This window comes from Rhynchophorus ferrugineus, unplaced genomic scaffold (genome assembly GCF_030347505.1).
Source record: "Rhynchophorus ferrugineus isolate W39M unplaced genomic scaffold, kcgeb_rfMv2 rfM2, whole genome shotgun sequence".
Classification (NCBI taxonomy): domain Eukaryota; kingdom Metazoa; phylum Arthropoda; class Insecta; order Coleoptera; family Curculionidae; genus Rhynchophorus; species Rhynchophorus ferrugineus.
Window position 1 is genome coordinate 77,610,154 of NW_027472581.1, and position 18,199 is coordinate 77,628,352.

Here is an 18,199-nt window from a genome sequence, read left to right on the forward strand (position 1 = left end):
ACAGTCGGTATCTTAAGGTCTCGATGTACGTAATCAGTCCTGTAGTATCTGGGCGCCCTTTTCAGGAGTTTCTTTTGTAAAACTTATATTGTATTTATTTTACTTTTGGTTGAACATCCCTAAAATTAAATTCCGTATGTCCATGTAGGTTTCAAAACTTGCTTGTATAATAGCAATTGTACACTGTTAAGTAATTTTCTTACAATTAAGTAATAAATTTTCCTATATTTTAACTCTACTTCTTGCCCTTTATTTTTATACGTTCCTTTCAGCGAAATGTTGCATTAAGACTCATTCTGATTTAATTAGGGTTGTTTGGGTCCAATTATTTATATTGTCATTTTCTTCACTATTATCTCCGACAGCAAGAAGTATAGTATTATCAGCAAATGTAGCCATCATTATTTTTTCCATTTGTGGTATATTGCGTATGTAGACTTTAATAGCTCATAGTGTTGTTTCGGTAACATTTTGTGTAGCTGATGAAAAAGGCTTTATGGACGGCTTGTGCTACCTCTAAGAATATAACTGAACATACCTTTTTACATTCCATTCCTTTGGTCCATCCATCTATCTTTAATATTTATCCATCAGATATATCAGAATTATTTGTGTATATGTGGTATAGTGTGCCTGTAAAACATAGCATTATTTTATGTTTTTCTCGCAGGCATTTTCTTATTTTAAGTAGATTAAGCGGGTTTAATGCAAAACAATAAATTATTTATGTAAAAATTACATTAAATATAATATTTTATGGAAGAAGTAAATGTTACCTCTTACATGAGGTAATATTCATTTATTAGGTATTGTAATTAATTTTTTATTTGTAAATTAAAAATAATGTATTTGATAAATAATTAAGTAATATATTATATAATATTGTTCAACACGGCCTACTGCTTTTTCTCATTTTTGATGCAAGAGACTAATTTTGCATTAAGAGAACTTATCTTTTCGAAAGGTACCACTTTGAAGTAGAATCATCAGATTACTATTCGAAAAGTACCTATTACTGGTCCTGGATATCAATTCGTAGGAAACCAATTTCCTTCTTTGTTTATCTTTTCTAAAGCTTTTAGGCATTTACGGACTGTAGATAAGTCAACTGTAACACAGCGATTTCGATAATTGTTGGAGTGTGTTCGCTCTTATAGTATCATTTGAATTTTGCGTTAAAAACTTTATCGGTGCCTTTTAGGTGCCGTCATACCATATCACGTGATATGAACTAGTTCATAATAAGGTCACGAATGTCATTGTCTCATCACTTATACTCTGTAGAAATATTCTCTTTTTAACAATATAAGCAATTGTTTTACATCTCTCTCAATTTCTATTAGTATCGCGTCAACTTTCTTATAAATCAATGATTTTGAATTGATGGTATAGTCTTGCAAAGTAATTAATGCATGATGGTGATGATGAAATATTGTTGTATTTTGATATATCTACAAGCAATTTTGAATCCTATAATTAGTTAATCAACAAATTAATCAATTAATATTCTAGTACAATACGTTAAGAACTTATAATAAAGATAACAAGCAATTATTTGTAAGACATCAAATATATAACCAATTACAATTAGTCATGTCATAAGTATACATCATTAATCATCATAATCTCAATACAGTGTTCCAGGACTTCATCACATTCATTGTTTTGAGTTCTTAGTATTAAATATATGTTTTGTTCTTTTGATCTGTTGAAAGAACTCCGTAAAGGATTTCAAGAACCGTGCGTTACATTGTACAAAGCTAATTACTGGACATATAAAAGTTTATTTCATTTCACACCGTAAATCATAAATTATTTTCTCGACAATATATATCTAACTTTATTAACCTTTAACCGTTTTAGGAAGATTAATTCGGTCCTCCTATTTTCGAAGAATTCCAGCTAATCTATCCCAACTGGCCAGTTTCATACTTCGCTCTCCATCTGTCTTTTACCTGAATGAATAGTTTTATGGAACTGTTAAGTTTAGTATCTATTGTTTCCAGTTATTCTACCTCGGTTTACTACATTGATGGTATCCTAGGATTTTTTTATTGAATGGTATAGTAACAACATAACAACAGTAATGTATAAATTTGGGAAACGTATTTCTATTAGTACGTAAATGTGAAAATATTTGAAATATATAAAAATCGAACTTTTTTGCCATTATTTTGATTTATATGCCCCCTTGGTGTTACGCTACTGGCTTCCTTGAATGCACGCCGCCCGCGCGCCTCACCGTGCCCCTTCCCACCCCGCTGCCTCAGCTCCACGTCCATTCATTCATGATGGCGGCCCCATTCATAAAAACCGCCTCGGCTAGTCGGTCGATGGCGACGTTGCCAAGTCTCTATTTCCGTTGATCAGGGAGGCCTGCGTACGTTGCGGTTGTATCTATCGATTTTTCCAAATATATATATATATATATATATATTGCTTGTCTTCTGTAACGTGTTTCGCATCGTCACTCCTTGCCGTTATTATCGCTAATAATAATGGTTAATAGTAAATATATCTACTGTTTTTCATTTGTTTTAGATAGGTGTGTTCGGGCGAGAATTGTTAATGAAATTTTCGTCCGCGGCCTACTCGGATCCCACCGGGTTACGTAATTAATGTCTACAAATAGAAATTTTCGTGATTTCTCTTTCTGTCGTTGGTCTTAGGGGATTTCACTGCCCACCATTAAAATAATTATGCGACTCGAACATGAGGAAACGACCGAAAAAAAGAGCTGAAAATGCTGAGCCATCTACGTAAAAATAGATATTGTGACCTTTTAAAGGGTTTTTTTCAATGGAACTCATTCATTAATGTACGAGCCAAAAAATAACCTCGTTGTCAGCGCCAGATGGTGTTATTTTTTCCAATTTCGTGTTCCGCCTTGTTTTATTTATATTTCGCCATCCCATTTTTGTTGAATTTTATAGCTGTTCACCTTATCGCTATTTAACATAAGTGAAAAAAATGTCAGCAAGAAAATGTTGAAGCTCCAAGGGGTTGACGCTCCAACTAAATTTCTTTGTTACAAATAGTCACCAGATGGTGCTGGTTCTGGTTTGGTCCTATTTTATTTATGGGCCTGTTTTAAACTTTGGTTTTTCCAGTACTATATTAGGGCGTAGAAAATTAAGGGCTTGAAAGAAATTCACGCCAATTTTCCAAATGTCTGATATTCGGTATTATGAGTTCTCAGTAGCGATTAACTGATAATTTAAGATAATAACATCGAATTTTAAAAGGTTATTACTAATAATTGTAATTTCACCAATGGAAGATACAAATAAAACATGGAACTTCCCATCAAGGGATATGAAATGAAATGAAAAATATGAAATAAATCTTGCTTAGGGAACCGTGATCATGAAGTTTTGTGATTTGTGACTTCATCCAATTATAAATGAATTTCCAAACCAATCTGCACCCACTGTTCAACCTGTTTTAAGATCCAATTCAAACGAAAAACGGCGGACAAATTGTAAGTTTTCAATAGAACTCATTTGTTTGTATTCAGGTTAAATGACCACCAAATCATCGCTAAATACCAGTACCCATTAAATTTTATTGTTTGTTAGAGTAACTAGATGCATTTTTAGTTTATATATTTATTAATCAACGACTCTATAATCAAAAAATCAAAAATGTATGGTCAATGGTCAAAATGTATTGTAGTTGTAGTTCAGTAATTAATAATATGATTAATAGATGCCTGTGTTGGTTTTGCAATAACTAATCGAACGTTGTATGAGAAGATTATTCTCCCTCCTCCTTTCCTCTCTTACTCCTCTATCTCCCCCTTTATCCTCCCCCTCTATCTCCCTATTTTTCATTATATCTCTCAATCCACGCACACTCATTATTACACATTTATCTTTTGGTTAATAGTTAAATTCTTTCGTAACTTTCGTTTCAATTTATAAAAAAAAGAAGAGAAGAAGAGAGAAGGTTGTACATTTTTTGTTAAGTCAATTCGTAAAAGTTCCCTGCATGTAAAATATCTTAAAATAAATTTGATTATTAATAAGTAAAAGTGGCGGTTTGGTTAGCTCAGTGGTAAAGGCGACAGGATGGTCCTTCTGCTGTGGCGATAGTCGCGGGTTCGAATCCTGCTGGGGTATGGTCGCAAATTTATATTTGTGATTGCAAGAGTGCAAAATCCGACAAGGAAAATGGTCCAAGTCACGCCAGTAACCAGGCTGGGTAAGACCGGATGTCTTCTAGACGATTTGTTGATTGACGAGTTGGTTACTCGCCAGTCGGTAGGCTTAATTTCGAGGGCCGTGGTTCGGAGCTCACGTTAAACTGTAGGTCCAGTCCAGATAAATTCTCGTCGGTAAAAAGGATACTTTAAAATATATATAAAAAATAACTCTCATTTCAATATCACAATGAATATATATTGTACATTGCGGGTTATAAATGAAACAATCGAATTGTTTATCGATTATTAAAAACAATTTTTTCGTTTATGTCGTTTTTTTTATTACACATAATAGCAGCCAACATCTTGTTTTGTAGTCATACCTATTGCGTTAAAATTATTGGAAATAATTGACGCCGATCATACTATTTATTTCCGAATTTTTAATGTAATAGTTTATTTATTTATTTACTTTTATAATTTTTATAAATAATAAATACAATAAAAAAATAATATTTAAAGCAATAAAATTAATAAAAAGCCTTCATACATTTGCATTCTTGTTTAATCTTTAACATTTGTAAATTTATCTAAACTGTCAACAAAAGTCCCAAAGCAAGTAAGTTGAATTAGGGGTGTTGGCCACCGAAAAAAATACCGATATTTCGTCTTCCATATTAAAAAAAATATATATTGATATATCGATATATTGGAGGAAAAAAAATTTCGATATTTTTTTTGCAACAAGTATAAAAAATATCGATATATTTTTGTACCAATTGAGAAATATCGGCTACAAAAATGTTGATATATCGGCCAAAAATATCGATATTTTTTTCAGAAAATATCGATATATCGATTTATCGATATTTTTTCCGCGTCCCTAAGTCGAATACGTTAATGAACAATATCCCAATTCCGAAGTAAGTGCTTATAATCCTTCCGCTCAATGTTCTAATTACAAGTAGATATTTTATACTGGAACATAAAATACAAATAGTTATTTCCTCGTTTTAACGATTTCCTGTTATTATCAATAACAATGCAAATATAGTACATAAAATGGAAACAAACTAGAATGTACTAGAACAATTTTAAAACAGACAAACATATTTGATGATCAATAAGGATTTTAAAAATATGTTAATAGTTATATGTTTGTGTATATATGCATTTTGTTGCATTTATGTGTATTTTTGCATACGTTCTCGGAGAGAAATTTGTATTTGTTTAACACACTTTTACAAGAAAACCATTTAAAACAAAATATTGTTCTTTTTTAATGCAATAAATATTTTAAGTATATCTCACTAAAGTTCTACATAATACCGAATATATTAAAAAATATATGTTGGATTCTTTATTGAAAAAAAATCCCACTAAATTTTGTGCTAGCGTTATCAATATTATAATGGTATTTTTTTTATATTTTTTATTGTCATATTGACATACATATACACAGCTCGATTAAAAATGTTGCTTGTCTTGGGTAATTTTTGTATGTTTTTTTGTATCATTTCTGTTTTATTATTAAATCCCATATAACGAAGTATTCTTTACATAAAGTAGCACTAGTATGTGCTGTGAATAATAAAATGCATTTGTTGAATGATTCCTCTTTCAATGTTTTTCTGAGCATAGTCTGTAGAATTTGTTCTCTTCGTGTGAACAAAATGCAATCATATAAAAATAACAGAGTGAAAAGGGATATGACTAAACCCATATATATTTTATATATAAATGTGTAGAAGGTATGAAAACAGGTGTATTTGAATAGTAAAATTCATGGTCAGGTATCATATTGTAGATTAAATATTTCGAGGAATTTAAGGAGTTTAAGTAGGTTTTCGAGTTGAACATATCTGATAGATAGTGAGGGAAGTTAAGCCTAGTGCTTGATATTGTTAAAGAGTTTATACATTCTAAGAGTATATGGCATAATGTAAAACCACAGCGAGTGTACTAGCATAAATGGGTTAAAGATAACATGGCAGGATCTAGATTTGCAAAGGAACAGGAACTTTCTCTTTTATTTTTTATACTTATAATAACATCTACATCTGTTTCTTTTTTTTTTCTTTCCTATCTCGTGTTCGATATCTATTTTTATGATTCTTACTAATTTTTCTCCATCATTTTTTATTTTTCACTGATTAAAAAAATATTGTTACTTTAGCCCTTTTTGAGATGTGTACTTTTTTAATTGCTCTACTTTTTTTATCTCTGTCTTCACCATCAATTTCAAATTATTTAAACCTGCTTACTTATAAATCTGAACTCTCATTTTTTTTGTTTTTGTTTTCTCCTTCTGTTAGTATTTCCTGTTTTTTCTTTGTTTATATTAATACTAATTTTTGTTCATTTGTTATTCTCATTTTTTCGTTCATTCATATTCTCGAGTATATATATTTTCTGACTGTTGTAACTAGGTTGTCTGCATTTGTTAATAGTTGGTCTCCTTCTGATTGTGCGATGTTGCAAACAACATATCATTTCCCAGATACTTCTGATCTTCTTTCCTCTGGACGCAATTTACGGATTGATGGTGGTAATGATTATCTTCTAAATCATCACGTACCATATGTTTACAGCATTGCCCAGATCTCTGTCTGTATTTCTTCTTCATTTGCGCTTTATACTATTCTTGATACCGCTGAATGATATATTTAATTTATTACAGCAATACAATGATACTGCGACAATAATAATGCGACAAATTCTAAATAAAATATTTTATTTTAAAATTAAAACAGATATGATATCAGCTCTCTCAATATTTTGGTTACAATTTATTAACAATTTCAGTTATTTGTTGTTGTTTTAGTCATCTTTGAAACTAATTATCTACAATTATACCTTTTACATGAAAGATATGTATATAGGATATATGAACTACTAACTACATTTTTATAGCCACCTTAATATGCATTAGTTATGGTTATTTATTTTTTTTAACATCTTTATTAGATACACTTAGTACAATCTTAATTTACAATTAATTTATTACTACTTTTCCTATGTACTTGTATTAATTAACAAGCAAGACGAGTGCGAGAAAATACATCAGTATGTATTCCTCAATTATAAAATTATAATTATTTATTAATTATTAACTTATAGCTATAGTTTACACTAAATATATACACTTTATATAAGTTCGTATGGTTTTGTTCGTCTTAATCTCCTGACATCCCGCGCGCTGTCCAGCAGTTGTATTGCTTCCACGTTAGTATGATTTAGTAATCTTCTTTCGTGTTTCAAGGCGAAATCTTGGATAACTTCGCAAATCCATTTGATTTCCAGGTCATCGTGCAGTTCTTCATTAGTTACATAACGATAGGCATTGATAATCAATCGAAGAACCTTGTTTTGACAGCGTTGTATGACTAGTTGATTTGAATTTTTAGTGCAACCCCATATTTGCACCCCATAGGTCCAAATTGGCTTTATAATTGTATTATAGATCAACCTCTTTGATTTTAGATCAAGATGAGAGTATCTTCCGACTAACCAGTATGGTTGTTTTATCTTGGTTCTAATGTGTTTTGTTTTTTGTCTAACGTGATGCTGTTATGGTTATTTGTCACACAAAAGAATTGTACAAAGAACTATAACTAGATTATAAATTACACCTCTACATTCTGGATATGTACTTATGAATAAATATATATTGTACTAAGGTTTCAAGTCCGTTTATTAGTATATCACTTGTCAATTTAGTGTGACCTGTTTGGATTTACCTTTGGATTGGTCAGGGTAATAGAGGTAAGAAACTCTTTATGTCCAACAACTTATTAACATCCTTTATTGGGTCTCATCTCAACTAAACCAAGCAATGGCTTCAATGGAATAAAATAATTGAAAATAAATCGTTCTAAAAGTTAAAGCGTGAAAAATAGTTTTTTACACAGGCTGTATGATTTGAATATGACTACTATCGAGGAAATTAATGATGATAATGGTCTTTTTATAAAAAAATTCTGTATGTTATTGTAGGTATTGTAAGCACATCGGCAAGTCAATTGCACTGAAATATCCTTGAAAATTTTGTATTTAAAATATTATTTTGAATTATATAATTGGACCCTTCTATTCACTATAGAAAAAATCGAGATCTACCAAATTTCGTAATGGTAGAGTAGACATTTATTGTTGTATAATGTTTAATATATAAGGTTTTTTTTCATGTGCCGTTCTTCATACTATTTAAAAACGGTATAAATTCCATACAAGGTCATCGAATATAAAATACGAATGGCGTTTATTTTAATATAAACCTGATTTAATAGAGATGGCTGTTTCCTTTATTTTTTTTTGTTTGATTCGTGTTGTTATCGATACTGGATAAAATGAATGTAACATTCCTAGAACTTACTTGTGAAACTATTTTTTTCCTAGTCTCATTGAATAATCCGATTTTATCTAGTATTATATTAATAAGAGGGGTCAAAAATGTAAATATTGATCTTACACAAATAACAAGAGAACTATTTTTATGTTTGAACTGGGGATTATTTTTTTTGGAGTAAATTGACATAATTTTTTCGACTTTATTCAGCCCGGCCAAGGTTCAATTTTAATATTTTTCGAATGATTCTCTTTATTTTAAATATCTATTGATAATACTTTTAAAAAAATAAAAAATAGAGTGGTATAAGGCTTTTTTCCATTAGTGTCCATTCATATTATTTGCCAATGTGGAGTTTTGGAAGGCTTCTTCATCATATGCATCATCTAGATCTATATATTAATTATTTTTTTACCAAGCAATTTATTATTCGGTTTCAATTTAGGTGATATATCCGATGATGTTAATATGTGGTATCTGTTTCATTGGCTAATCAGATATGTTGGGTTCAGATAGGTTCAGTGTAGTGATGGATGATACAATCAAGTGATAAATCTTTACGATAAGGTGTCTAATATGATGATGTGATTATATTACATTATTTAATGTTCATTAACGATTTGTTGACAACAGTGCTGTGGTAATTTATTTACTATTATTCTAGGAAGAATTATAGAGAAACGGAAATCCTCAAATACTTTTTCATAAGTGGTAACTAAAGAATGTGGCAGTGAAAAGACAGTTAAACTTATCAGTCAAATTGGGCAATCTACATTATAATAATCTAGCATTAACTTATTGGAACTGGTAAGTTTGAAAATAAGGAACTGTTACAATAAAGATTATCGAATAAGAAACATCGATAGATGGAGTGATCAAAAAATTCAGGAGAGTTTCTGAGCACCAGATATTGACGTTATATTTAATAATTGACAGTTTATATTTTAATTTATAACTGTGACTGCTGGTACATCAAGATTCGAGCCATTGACTTAGTTGATTACAAGTATTGACTGTCTCTTTTTTTCTTCAGTGTAAGTTATATTGTTTATCTACATATATTATTAATAATATTTTTATTATAATTAATGAATTATAACTTAATAATGTTTATCAGCATTTTAAAATTACGTGAGTAATTCTAAGCATCGAGAGGATGTTTTTTACTCTTTATTGCAATAAAATTACGAAAACAATTATTTGAAATAAATAAATTTCACTACTCAGAGTTACCGCATATTGTGGTGGGTATCAAAACAGTAAAAAACAAGCACGAAAATTTAATTTGCGTGACTGACTGATACACAAGACAGCCAGTATTTGTCTAGATAAATTCTGATGCTTTGGTAGTGTTCATCAAGGAATTCGAAAATATAGTTTCAATGTATCAGTATAAGTTAGAGTAAGCCAACAATTAACAGTAATTACGTGGATTTATACACAAGATGTTTTAATACCCAATATTTGTCTAATAAATAAATAGGTTGGCATAGTGTTTTATTAGTGAGCATTGGGGAATACGAAAATATATTTCCTATATATTGGCATTCATAACGCCAATATTCCTAGGCCTATGGTTGCAAACATTAAATCAACTAGTGATCCGATACTTCCAAAACAATGTTACTTATAACCAACCAATGAAGAACTGCACGATGGCCTCGAAATCAAATTGATTTATGAAGTTATCCAAGATTTCACCGTAAATCATGAAATTAGATTACTAAATCCAGCAGCGTGGAAACAATACAAACAATACTGAACAACACGCAGTAAATCAAAAGAGTAAAGCGAACCAAAAGTAGGCTTAACTAGTTTAATTTTAATTTAATTGGGACAACAGAACAGTAGTAATAAATTAATTTGTAAACTAAGATTGTACTAAGCATATTTAATGTAATATATAACTAATTAAGGTTACAGCAATAAAACAATACAGCTTACAGTTATACAGCTTCAAGCAATACAGCTGCTGTAGAACACGCGGGAAATCAACAGATTGAAGAGAATCAAAAGTAGGCTTAATTAGTTTAATTAATTAATTTAATTTGGGAAATACATACTGATGTACTTAATCTAACTCGCCTTTCTTGTGTTTGATGCAAGTACAATAGAACAGTAGTAAAAAATTAATTTGTAAATTAAGATTGTAGCAAGCATAAAAAACAAATTAGTATAATTTATGTAAACCGACGATTAACAGTAATTAGGTGGAAATTGTGAATGGCATTCCGACTGATTTTATTTCGATCATCGTTATATTTTATGTTTCCTTTATATTGAGTTTGAAAAAGTTACAATCAAACTAGTATGTCGTCCCTACGTGTCTACTATCGACTGAGTTTACGTCACATCCTCCGAAACGAACTGGGAACGTTTCGAGCACATACACACGCAGGGGCTCACGCACACACATTCGCGAATCGGCCCACACGTTCGGTCGCCCTATCCGGTAAATCGGAGGTGACGCGGCAACGTTGCCCGGCACGTTGCCCTCACGAATGGACCGACCGGGCCCGAACGCGCCTCAGTAATATCCGAGCCTCCGACGCTATAGGACGGATAGTCGATCGTTCGGTGTCGTCCCGTTTCGTTTAATTCAACGGCAACGTCAGCGGCGATCGCAGCTGTGTACGGAAAGAGAACCACCTCTAGGACGGCGGTACCCCGGGTGCTCGCCAGAGTGTCGTGTTTTCCCGATCCCATTTCCGGACTAGCTGGGCCATTTGGAACGATTTTTCGGCCCGTGAATAGTGTCAGACCAAGTGATAATAGGAATAACCTTTTAACAGTGTGGTGCGTGAACGATATTTGCTCGTTCTCTCTCTCTCGCACGTTTCGCCCGTCTCCGTTACGCCCGTTGTTTCTCCATCTCGCTCGATTTCGTAGCGATTTTTTCGGTTTAGTGTACGCTGGGAAGTGATTCCGTTCACGTGGAGGTGGCGGTGGAGGAGGAGGCTGCTGCCGAAGAAACGTGCCTGGTGCCGGATGAAATTGGGGGAGTCCACAGTGGACCGCGAATGACATTGAGGTGGGTGTGGGTGTGTTTTCTCATTCACATTTATTTTTCCGATGATGTATGGTGAGCAGTGGCGTGGGTAGCTAAAAGAGCCCGTCCGAAATAAGCGCGGACAACAGGAGACGTTTTTCAACATCGAGAAAACCGCAAAGAACCCGTCAAATAACCGTTGTTCCTCATCAGATATCAAAAGTTCATCGTTGGTACTCTCGCAATGCTTAGATTCAGTTATTCTCTTCGATATATTTTTATAAGCAGAAAAAACTTCTCTTAAAGCGGTATTTTTAACGTCCTTCAATACATACTCTAGTAGTATTACTTTTAGATAATTTATTAATCGTTTTCTTACAACTAATTAAAAACTAACTATGAAATTAGTAAATCCTTTCTGGTGCGATAATACTGTGTAATTTGCTATTTTTTTCATCCATTGTGCTAAGAAATTTCGAAAATGTTCGTGATTTGTTATTTTCATCATTGAATGGTTTTTGTTAAAAGAACTATACCATCAGCATATAACTAGGCAAGTTAGTTAAATAGAAAACGTGCCTTAAATTTAGATTTAATTCGATTATCCGATAATGCTGAAATATTCTACGATTTGCAACGCGAAATTCAGAAACCGTATTGTTTATTATTACTTAACATCATTTAACATTGATTTTTTTTCTCCACCTCGGAATTCTAAGAGTACTTTCTAACCAGTTCATCATGATTCTTGCATTGTTCAATTGGTTTAATCTATCTTCATTATTATTTTAAAGGTTTCCGAGTTATTGGTGTGGAATTTTTGTAGGTTTTGATTGATGCTGAATGTTTCCTTTTTTATCAAGTCGGTTGTCGCTTCTATGTTTTTTTTATTGGGCACCAGTATTGAATATCAATTTCATGTCGCTTATAACTAATTTATAGTTTAAAACATCGTACCTTTCTTGATTTTATTATCAAGATATAGGTGTTATGGAGTTTTAACAAACGTTACTACTTTTATATGAAATACTGGTTCTGGAGTAATTTTTCCGTAATAAAATTTAACTGTCATTAGTTAGATTAAGTACTAGTTAACTTCTTTTTTTTTGTACCACCTAGGTGTGCCTGGTTTAACTTTGTAAGACTACGCCTATTCTATTGATCGTTTCAGACTTCAATTGCATTAGTGCTTGTCCATTATCATTTAAAGCCACCAAACCATAATGAATAGTTAAGTCCCTTATAAGACAATTTGACAATTTTTGATATTATTGATTAAGTTGTTGATAATTAATTAAGAACCGCGAATTTAGTGAGACTTTTTCATACTCCTTGCTTCCTTTTACTATTCATTCAAGTTTTGTTCGCTTACTGGCCTTGTTTGTTTAAAATCTATTGAATGAATCAACATTGATTGATATTGAACCAAAACTGACCTATATAATACGTTCTCCAAATATTGATAAAAGTAATAATCACCATTCCATTGATCACCGTCCACTGTGCAGTCTGATTTAAACGATTCTTATTCAAACGGTACGTAATTCTAAAATAATTTATAAAACATACGAAGTATTTGGTTTCAATAACCTTCACAACAACAAAAAAATTAAATTAGTTTATCTTTTCGTGGTTTAGATAATATACCACAATGTTTTGTCCTTGTTGAGCTATATCAGAGAAACGTAAAATTATCACCAATTAATGCGAATATATCACAGGATTTCCTTTCCGTCAAATTTACATTACAATATTCGGAGTTTAAACTCGAAAGTCATGATGATCGCATAACGACTACTAAGGATATTTCATTTCGTATTCAATTACTTTACCATATGTAGGAGATATCTTTTCGTTATAATTTCTCAATCAAATTTTTTCGAACAGTTGGTGTAATAACGATATAATGTTAAAATAGTCAAAAAAAGCGATTATATTGTGAAATAAATATTGTATAAGAAACAAAACAGTAACCTTCGGTGATTTGATAACCATTGAAAGTAAGTGCAACATAATTGTCCAAAACAAAACTGGAGTCTAATGACGTTTCTTGCGATACTAGCCGAGCGTTTCGGCCTTCCACGACCAACGTTGTTTATTTAATTTATTTTTTACGTGGCACAAATAACAGTTGTAGTTTTTTAGTGTATTCTGAAATATTAGTAACTTTCACTGCATAGTATAGTAAAATCAGCGAAGTTTTTTCGCTAACCTTTATAAATATAATCCGAACATTGTTTTGGTTTTATTGACAATGTCACAAAATTGTCGGTTCTTGTTATATATTCTGAATTACTTTCACTATAATGTTTAGTGACCTAGGCAGGTTTTTTTTCTGTTATTTAAATTTGAAATCGACATATTTAGTTTACATTTATATTTCTAGAAAAAACTGTCATCAATCTTTGTTTATCTCCGTCTATTTTTTATAATATTATATCGTTCAATAAGTTCATGGTCAATATCTATTTGTATAAATATGACAGTGAGTTTGTAATCTTGAATAAAGGGGAAAAACTTCGACATTATTTTAAAATATCACGTTTCATAGGAACCCAACCAAAATATCATTTAGTCACAGAAAAACTATTTACAGGTTGAGTATTACATTCCCAAAAGATTCAGGGCTTTATTTCATCATTACTGGCGAGAACGAAAACGTTAGATTATCTTTTTAACCGACTATATATATATATATATATATATATATATATATATTGTGGGCCAATTTTCAAAATTTTTTTTTATCTAAAATAATCAGATATTTGTGTATAATGTTATTGCTGAGCTGATGTGACAGAAAATCGGAAGCCGTTCAGTGCACAAAAGCCATTCAGTTTGCCTTTTAAGCACTAACTATAGCATATAAGACCTCGTAGAAATATTGTAGACAACTGTTTCTATGATGTAATGGTTAAAACGTTTGGCTCCCAAGCAGTGGTCGCGGGTTCGATTCCCGGCGGGGACAATCAATTTGTGTTGTTGTTTAGTTGGAACATTTGTCACATCATCTAGGCTAGTTAGCGGACCCTGGGGCCTGAAGCGCTCCTTATTTTCAATCATTGTTTTTTTTATTCCTATTTTTACCATACGAGTTGCATCTTTACTTGGCCTACCTATTGTAATATTAAATAAAACAACTGCGTAATTTATTCAGTATATTTAACACTGAAAAAATAAAAATAAAATATTGTTAACAAAAAAATTGAACGACTTCAGAAATTAAATAAGAAACTCACCAAAAATTAAAAAATAATCAAACTTAGATTTTCAACACACAAAAAACAGTTTTATATTAAATTTTTTATTTTATTAACAACTTCTTTGTTAATTTTATTTTCGTTTACAAAAAAAATTCGAGAATTTATTAAACATCGTAATATGTGTAATAAACAATATTAATAATACAATGATATATTTACTCTAAACATAATAATCTCAAACAATATTTTTACTTATATAAGTTCTTTGGCAGAATATTCTGTAAAAATATATACTGTAACAAAACTATACTGATATTAATTATGGTAAATATAACAATTTTTAATATTTTGTTGTATTATTTATAAAAAAAAGCTAATGCTTACTTAATATCATTAGTTTATAAGAAAATTTGTTGTATATTGGTTATGTTTCCTGTTAATGACTTAACGATCACTATATCAATTGTTATTGGCTAATTTTTATTTTTTTACAGAAGGAGTAGATGTTGTTTAATATTAGTGGATTAATTAGTATTAACATATGAATTTCAAGATGTTGCCAGGATGTTTATAATGTTCTTTTTATACGTTTTGTTATTGTCTAAACAGTCTCTAGTTTAACGAACAAGTACAAATTAAAGTAATTTAAAACTCGTATATTTTACATACGTTTTTTCTTTGGTTTCTATTTTCGGACATAAAACAGGCTATGTTCTCCATGTAGATACTACGTATGAAAGGTATTACGTGCCCTGAACACAGCTGCTGTGACAGATGCTTCTTTTCTTTGTAGACTAGAATACTTGCATTTCCGCTGGGGTTGGTTATTTTTCATTATTACTGGTTGTAGTTCATCATTCATGTATATTTTCATTCAGAAAGAACTATGAAGGATAAAATTTATACTTGAATCATACCAAATTCTTTATGTAGAAAAAGTTGTGTCTTTATAATATTGAACAATTACTATGCTCTGTTTATTTTTTTTGTACTTTGTTTAATGATTTTATCTTAGATTAATTAAATTATTGTATCGCCGGCTTGGTTGGCGCAGTGGTAAAGGCGACAGGACGGTCTTCCTACTGTTGCGATTGTCAGGTTGGGTAAGCCCGGATGAATTCTGGGATGATTTCTAAGTTACTCACTCGCCAGTCGGTAGGCTTAATGCCGAGAACCGTGGTTCGGAGGCGACGTTTAACTGTAGGTCCAGTCCAGATAAACAATCGTTAGTAAAAGGAGACTTTAAAATATTATAAAAATAAAGTATTGTATCTTATCTGCTCAAGTATATTTATTGAATATAATAAAATATAAAAATATTTAAATTGATAAGAAAATTATGTCAATTTTTATAAAAATTAATCTATATTATAAAAATTATCGTTGAAAAAGTTTAAATATTAGAAACAATTTAATTTTTCGACACTTTATACAAAGATATATTAAATAATATATTAGGTTGGTAATAAAATAACTCTAACATTTTGTGTCAGTGTCCACGTTAAAGTAATTTTATTTACGTGTAAGGAATACAATGTTTATTCCTTTCAACGGTTCTTGCTTCTAATATATGGGTTTTTAGTAAAACACAGGTAATGCACGACGATCGATAGTATCGATTGTTGCTTGAAACATGATTAAATATGGTGAATGAACCTACCCATGCACGAAAGTTTCTTTTCGACAACGAGAGGATTTAAGGAACTGTACATCGCCTATGTTCGTATACACATTGTGTGACCTTCAACGCCAATATTTACTTATATAACTGTATCTTTTTTCTGTCGCTGCTCACTTCTTTCTGTGTGTTGATTTCTCGTAATTATGACTACATTAGTGGCCCCAAAATGGTCGGAAACGGTTGGAATTCTTCAGCATTGTTGTTTTTTATTTTTTCGTAGTTCTCGTTAAATTACATCATTTTTTCACCGCGTTTTACACGTACAACCTCTTTTTATTCTGTTCAGAAATATTCCACTTATATTCAGATACTAACGTGTGTATTTTGGTAGTTTAAAAGATGACGAAAAAATCTCCTGATAAACGCGAACACATATATCCCGCTTTTTACTTTCTTTATCTCGTTCTCTTACACTGTCTTACAACTATTTTATCTCCTTTTTATGGCGGATAACATTGAATGAACATCGTTGTTGATATGTATCATTGCGTAAATATTTACACGCTTTTTTTCGCAATTTGTATAACTCACTTTATTTCAAACGTTATTTATCAATAATATGTTAGATGATTCCACCAATAACTGTTTAATATATAGGCCTTTTTGCATTATAGCGTTTCTAACTACGTACCCATTTTTAAAAAATCGCGCAGCTATTCTCATATCATTTTTAATACCAGCTCCATTTTGTGGAAACTTTATTCTAGCCATTCAAATAAGCATCTATTCGTATATCTTCACATTGAATTGTTTTGTTACCCATTTATACCAAAAACTTGAAAACACCAAAATGTTATTCAGTGAAATATTTCACGTTATTAGCGCGAAAATTGTTAGAACAAGATTTTGAAGTCTGTATTTTGTCTAACAATAATAAAGCCAAAAAGAGAAAATGGTTTTTTCATTAAGACATCGGTGCAGCTGTTATATGTATAGTGTACATCATTGCGGTGACTAACTAAAATCATTGATATAATAAAGTGTAGAGCTTTTCGTTGCTATTTCCCATTATAATTTATTCAGAATAGGTCATAGTGCATTGTTAAATATTCGAATGTGTTATTCGAAGACTTTTCTTAGAATAACAGCTCCGATAGCTTTCAAGTAATTGAAGTGACTTGTATGAAGCGTTCTTCTAGCGTCGTGAGCATAATCGTGTCCGATTCAAACACTCGTTACAGACTTTACGTTCCTGTGATTGATAAAGTGCGATATATAGGATATTACTCAGAATAAGTACTTCATTTTGACATATAAATATAAAAGATTTGAGAATTTAAATGTGTAGCTCAAATAAAGTAAAATTTAAGTTTGAATTTGTGGTGAAGTAACATTTTCAGATCTAATTCTTTTACGACAATGTACGTAAGGGTTTAACGTCTTATTGTACACTTTCTGCCAGAAAAAGGGGTAAAAACTTTGTCCTGTTGACATTTTTTTATTTGAGTATATCACCTAAGATTTTATTCAAACTTTAACTTATTTTGTAATAAATCACTGTAACCTATTTCCTGGTAAATACGAAAACGTCCAAACAGGGATGGGCCCACAGGGATGCCTCTGGTTTATACTCTATAACTTTTCAGTGTTGGTCAATTTTTTTTAAAGATTATCGATTAAAGTTATAGAATTTTTACCAGAAATTGTGAAATCGGGCTCACAGTTTCCTTGTATAACTTTCTTCCCTAAACTTGAAACAGTGGTCTGGTGGTAAAATATTTATTAACAGTGAAGGAAGTTGAATATTTTCGGATTTTTTCAGATAATTTTCATAATTTATTTTTATGTTTTAATAATTGTTATGTATACTATTTATAGCCTTGTTGCCCATACA

The 18,199-nt window shown here is 31.1% G+C and overlaps 1 protein-coding gene across 3 annotated transcripts in view; it reads left to right on the forward strand.

The window, feature by feature from the left end:
* LOC143191353 (uncharacterized) overlaps window positions 1-18,199 on the forward strand; it is a 160,268-nt gene that overhangs the window by 120,246 nt on the left and 21,823 nt on the right. The window contains exon 1 of one of the 3 annotated variants that reach the window (XM_076396315.1): window positions 11,381-11,523. The exons of the other annotated variants lie outside the window; for them this stretch is intronic. The gene's annotated coding sequence lies outside the window, so the exon portion shown is untranslated. Of the gene's footprint in view, window positions 1-11,380; window positions 11,524-18,199 lie in introns of those variants that run through there. 3 annotated transcript variants of the gene reach the window in all.